The sequence below is a fragment of the Coenobita brevimanus genome, chromosome 3, assembly GCF_032717465.1.
Source record: "Coenobita brevimanus isolate Jiangsu-jjx chromosome 3, ASM3271746v2, whole genome shotgun sequence".
NCBI lineage: Eukaryota > Metazoa > Arthropoda > Malacostraca > Decapoda > Coenobitidae > Coenobita > Coenobita brevimanus.
Window position 1 is genome coordinate 8076717 of NC_136956.1, and position 7977 is coordinate 8084693.

A 7977-nucleotide genomic window follows, 5' to 3' on the forward strand; every position below is an offset into this window, starting at 1 on the left:
AAAACAAAATTATATAATTAAGCAGGTGCAGGATAGAGAAATAATTTCTGAATATGCTGTATACCGTAAGTGCGAGTGTCTTGTTATAACATTGATGTAACCAGGCAACGATACAATATCCATATAATATTTCACCGTTGTAGGTGATCCACAGCACCAGAGTCTTCCCAGCGCGTTAGCCTCTGTTTAACAGTTTGCTTGGTCAGTCCAAGCTCCCTCATTATGCCTGCTATGCTGTGGCCAGCCTCATGCATATCAATAATGCGGCCTCGTTGCACTGCACGGCGTTGCCTCAACTCCTTGATGATGTGGGTTTGAATGGCCGACCAGTATCCACAGCATTCTCTCATCACCTCGTATTGGTGAATTTAGGTCACAATGGTAGACGACATTTTCTTCCAAGAAAAATCAGCATACTAAAAGGGGGGTGAACAAGGCAATAGTGTGTTGAGCTGGAAACCCGTGACTCACCCCAAATGTTTGGTCCGTCTCGTCAGTAAATTTCATAAGCCAGCCTTTGATAAAACCACCTACCTATGGCTTCTTATCTGGCGCCGTTATACAGGGTTTAGTGAAACATTACCTACCATTATATGACCACCACCTCACATCTCACACACCCTTCTCTACCCCCTCTCGCCTTCTCCCCAGCCCCATCACTCGTCCCCACCTCCTCCAGCATCTTTTCTCTCTCTTGCCCCTCCCCTCCCTCTCTGCCCCTCTTACTCCACTGACTTGCCGTACAGAAAGGTGCAAGTCCGAGGCATGAGGATACGGATGAACAGGTGATTATTTTTGGCCATGACTCTACCATGATTTTATTCTATCTCACCATGATTTTATTCCGTTTTACCATTATGTGTTGTGTGCCCACTGCATTTTTAGGTCTGCTTGATCGGATAGAATGGTGTTAAACAACAGGAACAAGTGTTGTATGATGTACTGCAGTGGTCTTTTACACTGGCTTTCAAAGTTGTTATATACTAATTGGGGCCAGGGAAGAAGTATATATATATATATATTTATGCCTAGACGAATCAAGAATGCCAAACACCCCTGACCATTTGCCAGAAATATGACAACACATACATACACACACACACACACACACACACACACACACTCTCTCTCTCTAGCCGGAAGCTAGAGGGAAATATAAGTCCGATATCACATGTAGGAAAGTTAGTCAGACAGAGTAGGACAGGGGAGAACAAGCGTTAGACAAGCAGAGAGTGACAGAGAGTAGGAGAGTGAGATTACTGTAATGTAGTAGGACTGCAGCTAGCATAAACTGCTACTAACCATAGGCTACACGGGTCAAGCCAAGTTCTTAACTTTTATTCATATAACTGTCTCACAATAAACCCCATCGACCCAAATCTGCCAATTTGATAATTCTACTTAAAATACGAAGAGAATAACAGAGAAGGCCTACATCTCCTACAACGCCTCACCATTACTCTCTCCTAGTGCCTCTCCCATGGACGATTCAACCAGGTAACCTTCTCTATAATTACACCCATCAGCAACGTTCACTTACATTGGTGACAGTGGTGAACAACGATAAAATAAGTTACTTACATTGGTGGCCAGTAGTAACAACCAACCAACTACGTTCACTTACACTGGTGGCCGGTGGTAACAACGAACCAACTACATTCACTTACATTGGTAGCTGCGGTTCACTTACATTGGCAGCAGCAGTAAATTACGACAAACTACTCCTTACGAGTTTATACAACGCTCACTGATATTAGTTTAAACGTTCATCGATGTACGCAGCAGACTACTCTCCTGAACTGCTATAACGGTCAACTACGATAAACTACGTTCACTGAGACTGATGGCAAGTGGTAAACGAAGCCGATAAACGTCTCAATCAACAATCAACAAGCAAACTACAATCAAAATAATTTATGACTAAGCTCAATTTGGCGACTTCACGCAATCAAACAAAATACAAACAAGTAAAACAGAGAGCAGGAGCTAGCAGAGCACCTATGCAACTTAACTTCGCCCCTAATCGCGCCTAACCGCTCAACCACAACTTCACGATTTACGGAAACAATAGCAACGATATACTACGTCAATCAACAACTCTACAAGGCTACAAGTTAATCTCAACAAGTAAGGAAAATCAAGCACTACAAGTTAAGAACAAGAATGAGTGAACAAGGAAGTGAGAAACGACAAACAATAACAAGCAAAAGTGAGAAAAGAGGAAGTGCATCTGTATTGTGCCAATAGTGTTGACCCAGCATGGTGATGTACAGTAGCATCAACACATTTCTCCCTTCCCCAGCACTACCAGCACCACCAACTTCATCACAACTACCTGAGAGAGGCAGCAGCTCAGCGGTGTCATCATTTGCTAAGATCATCATAACACGTCAATCAATACAAGTGCCTAACAACACCAGCCTGCCGTCCTGCACCTGCCTGCTTGCCTGCCAGTCTACCTGCCTACCCCACAGTGACGACACCGAGTGCTGACGCGGTCATACCAGGACCCTGACCTACCTCAAGCAAACCCTACCAACACCCTTCAACCAACATCACTATCATCACCACCCCACAGTTAATATCAGTGAGTCGATCATATACTATATTAGTTTAACAGTACTGCTTCATTTACATACTACCTTACTTATATACACAGTGACAGACAATATATATCCTTGCATGAACACACACACACATACTGTATTATATATATATATATATATATATATATATATATATATATATATATATATATATATATATATATATATATATATATATATATATGAAAATCTAGTAAAACCAGAGAATCAAAATACAAGTACACATGTATCCTTCATATTACAGTTACAAAGGAAAATCCAGTGAAAATGCCTAACACAAATGGAGCTACCAACAGTATGCTGTACTCAGTCACACACATTAGTACTTACTACCTATACCTAAAGGTGAACTTAAAAATGAGCAAACATATCAAAGTGACTTCACAGCCTTTGGAGGACTACAGTATCATGTGATGTGTGGTACAGAGGAAACTAAGTGAACACTAATACATACTGTAAATATTGTATATACAATTTTATATAAAATAACAAAATATGGGGCTACATATAATATCATTTAAATATAAACTGTGCAACATACCAAGCCAGTACACCTGTGGTGTCTCACATAACTAAGCAATACACCTATGGTGTCTCAAATAAACAAGGACATCAAATATGGCTGATTCATGACATGATTCTATTGCTATGATTGAATAAATTATATACATATATTTCAGTTATATAGCTACAATGACCACACTTGTGATTACTGCAATTTTGTTCAAAATTACCACATTTATGTAACTAAAATTTGTTACAACCACATTATGTAACAGTTGCATTAACAAGATGTAACTACAGTTTTATGGCCAACACAATTATGTAACAGTTGCATTAACAAGATGTAACTACAGTTTTATGTCAAACACAATTATGTAACAGGTGCAGTAACACAATGCTATGTTACAATCACACTAGCGTAACAGTTGCATTAAAATGATGTAATTACAATAGCATTAATACGATGTAACTCTAAATATACAATATTCATACAATTATGTAACTTTGATAATATGTATTTCACTTAATTAACTTGCAAATTAATTGTAATGTGTATATGTATGTATTTATACATTATGGCTATCGTTGGTACGACAGTGCGAGTGACCGAGCGAGATGTAGGCATAATAAAACAACACTATATGTAACTACAGTATGCAGCTATATAGCTATAGGTAACAATATCTAAAACAGGTAGTTATGTCTGAGTTCTCCAGGAAGAGACAACTATACATCCCCATGCCTAGACGAATCAAGAATGCCAAACACCCCTGACCATGCTCCGGAAATATGACCGACACACACATGCACAAACGTACGCACACGTATGCCCACACACTTTAGCTGGAAGCTAGAGGGAGATTAAGTCCGATATCACACATAGGAAATTTAGTCAGACAGAGCAAGACAGGAGAGAACAAGAGTTAGACAAGGAGAGAGAGATAGGGAGTAGGAGAGTGAGAGTAAAGTAGGAGGACTGCGACTAGCATAAACTGCTGCTAACCATAGGCTACACGGGTCATGTCAAGTTCTTTACTTTCATTCATATAGGCCTAACTGTCTCACAATAAACCCCATTGACCCAAATCTGCCTATGTCATCATCCCACTGAAAATACGGAGAGAATACCGGAACAGAGAAGGCCTACATCTCCTACAACGCCTCACCTTTACTCTTTCCTAGTGCCTCTTCCATCGACAATTCAACCAGATAACCTTCTCTATAATTACACTCCTCGGCTACGTTTACTTACTACAGTTGGACTTGAACAGCTGTAGGTTGAAGTTTGGGGGGAAACAACTCCGTGGAAGCGAGATCCGGAGAGATGCAGTTCGGGGAACAAAAAAATTATAATAGTCATATGTTCTGCAATATGGCTGTGTAACATTCCAATCATGAATGCTACCAGATACCAGAGGGAAGGCATGGAGAGGTGGCTTTGTGGACGCGACTTCGTCTGAGCATCTGCCATACAATACTCTGTAAAATAATGCAAAGGAGGCAACATTCCTTCTTTCTTGTTGGGGAGGTAGTTTATTTATAATAGCAGGGTTATAGTTCCAACAGCTTTGTTCTGAATTTTGTCTAGTCGCTTTAGTGCAACTTCTCCACATCCATTCCACAGGGGTGAGCAATGTTTAAGCTGAGAGCACACATAACTCTTATACATTACAGCTAACTGCTCGTCGTGAGGAAGTTACGGACTCTGTACAATAATCTTAGTTTCTCTGAAGTGGTTTTAGCAAGTGATCTGACATGAGAGGTCCAGCTGAGGGCATTGTTAAGTGAAAAACCGAGATTTTCAATAGTTTTGGAGATGGGAATATTAGTAGCATTGAAGGTAATATACGAATCTGGCAATATCTGTCTATTAGTAAATTGTATATATTTGGTTTTCTATCTATCTATCTATCTCTTGCCAGACGCCTTAATCCCGTACGGGGTGGCCACAAACAAATCGCCTCTATGTCGCCCTGTCCCCTGCCATTTCACTGCCCTACTCCCAACTCACACCCCCCTCTCTCATATACCTCTCCACCCCATCCCTCCATCTCATCCTCGGCCTCCCCCTCCCTCTCCCCCCCTCCACCTCACTCACACACACTCTCCTCGTCAGTCTCTCACCCTCCATCTTCTCCACATGGCCAAACCACCTCAGTGTGTTCCTCCTAATGCTTCTTATCACATCCACATCCACACCACAATGCTCCATTATATCCTTATTTGTCAGCCTGTCTCTCCATGTGACTCCACAGGCTCCTCTTAAATAACTCATTTCCACTGCTCTCACTCTTGACTTGTGTCCTTCCAACAACGTCCTAACTTCACTTCCATACATTAGAGTTGGTATCACAATACTGTCATGTAGTAACTTTTTCACTTCCATGCTCACTTCCCTGTTTCTTATCACTGCTTTCAAGGAACCAACAACCTTTCTTCCTTGTTGTACCCTTTCAACCACTTCACCCTCCAAACCTCCATCCTTACTCATCACACTACCCAAGTACTTAAACGTACTCACATTTTCCATTTCCTCATCATCCAACCTCGCTGTACATTCACTGACTTCACCTCTCTCAAAGACCATCTCTTTACTCTTCTCTACATTCACCTTTAGATTCCGTTCCTTACACACTCTCCCAAACTCGTCCACCAAGCCTTGCAGATCCCCTTTGTCTTTACTCAACAACACAGTATCATCTGGAAACAACAGTACAGGGAGTTTCCAATCACTGCTCTCTATCACCAGGGCCACTCCAACATCCACTGCCCTACCCTGTACCTCATTTATTACTCCACCCATGTACAGATTGAACAACCATGAAGACATGACACATCGCTGTTTCAACCCACCCTTCAGAGAAAAATTCACTCAGTTCACCATCCACACGCACTGCAGGCTTAGCACCATCATACATAAGGCATTCAACAACTTCCCATCTACTCCATATGAGGCCACTAATAACATAGTGTACCGAATGCCACATGTTGGAAACGGAGAAAAACGCAGTTAAAGTTGCATAACTTTCAAAATGCCATAACTTAGGAACTAGTGAATATTTTTTAGTGCTTTTTTTTATATATTTTAGCTTGAAGTGTTCCTGAGCTTCTTACTAATGTTTTGTGCCCACATCTCCGGCCTCCTCGCTCTTTTTCTGTTATGAGAAGGACCTGCAGCTTTTTGCTCACTACTAGAGTCACTCATGTTCTCGAGACAATGAGAAAAAACACTAAAACAGCTCTGAAAATAGCCAGTTAATCCAGTCAGTGTTCTAGGCCGGCTGGTATACAATTAACTGCATCACATGGAGACAGATTCCCAGATCACAGTTGTCATTGTCTTGCTGAGCTCTCTGCCTTTCCCATTTTCTGTACATTATGGCTAACTTACCCATAAAATCATGCAATTTTATGCTAAAATATTCCATTGTGTTAGAATAATGGCACAATAATTAATAATGCCATAAAAAAAATGCATGACTGTGAGCATAAAGAAATGCTAGTATCTGGTAACACCAGACAACACGTTGCTGGGAGGCACTTGGTACATTCTGTGACCAGCATGAAGGCTTGTCGATCCACTGAGGTGAAGCGGGCAGTGAGACTGTGTTACAGAAGGGGAATTTGGACCCTAATGCCAGTTGCTTTCTGTACCTCGTGGTTGCTTTCCAGATCAAAGAGGGTTTGGGCTACATACTGGTGTACTTAACTCGGTTTTGCTTGCAGTGGCGCTGGGTACACTATGTTATTAGGGGCCTCATATATTCTTAATACTTTCCACAATCCTTGTCTATCCACCCTGTCATATGCTTTCTCCAAATCTATGAAAGCCACATACAACTTCTTTCCCTTCTCTAGAAACTTTTCCACTAAATATCCAAGAATGAATAACTGATCTACACAACCTGTTCCTTTCCTAAAGCCTCCCTGTTCTTCTCCAACTAATTCTTCTGTTCTTTCCTTAACTCTGTCAATAAGAATCCTACCATACATTTTTCTTAATACACTAAGAAGACAAATGCCCCTATGATCACCACACACTTCTTTTTTCCCTTTGTACAAGGGAATACTTATACCTAACTTCCAATCCTCCGGGACTCTATCTTCCTCCCAGGCAAATCTGCACATCTTCCACATCCATTCTACTACTATCTTTCCCCTATGCTTCAGCATCAAATGCTTCAGCGTTATGAGACAAGGTTGTTTTGTCCCCATTTATTGATGCTAGGTAAGTCTTGATTTATGGAGATGGCTGTACTGAGTTGAGACTTAGAGATATTAGACTTTGTAAATAGGTGTCTGAGTGTGAATGAACTGTGAAATGTTGAGTCATCTGCATATGAATCGATGGGATTGCGGGTGACAGATAAGAGATCATTAATATGAACCAGGAACAGAGTTGACACCAGAATTGATCCCTGTGGCTCGCCGGCGCTAATTGAGTGGAAATTGGAATATACATCATCTTCTTTTAATTTTCTGTCGTTGAAATATGAGGAAAGCAGAGGAACAAAAGACGTTAGTCCATAGCAAGGGAGTTTGGACAGCAAGGAATGGAGTTTGGACAGCAGGGAATGGTGTCACACTCTGTCAAAAGCTTTAGAAATATCAAGGGCTACTGCATGAGTTTCTCAATGTTGGTCAATTCATTGATGGATGGTATGAGTTAGGAAATTGAGTATGTCGATGGTGGATCTTTCTCAGTGAAAATCATACTGTCTGTCACTAATAAACTTACCAGACTCAAGATGTTTAACTATGTGTTAGTTCATTACGATTTCAAATACCTTACCAAGAGATGTGATAACTATTGGTCAGTAATCAGAGGGGTAAGACGAACTTCCTTTCTTTGGAACTGGGAGGATAT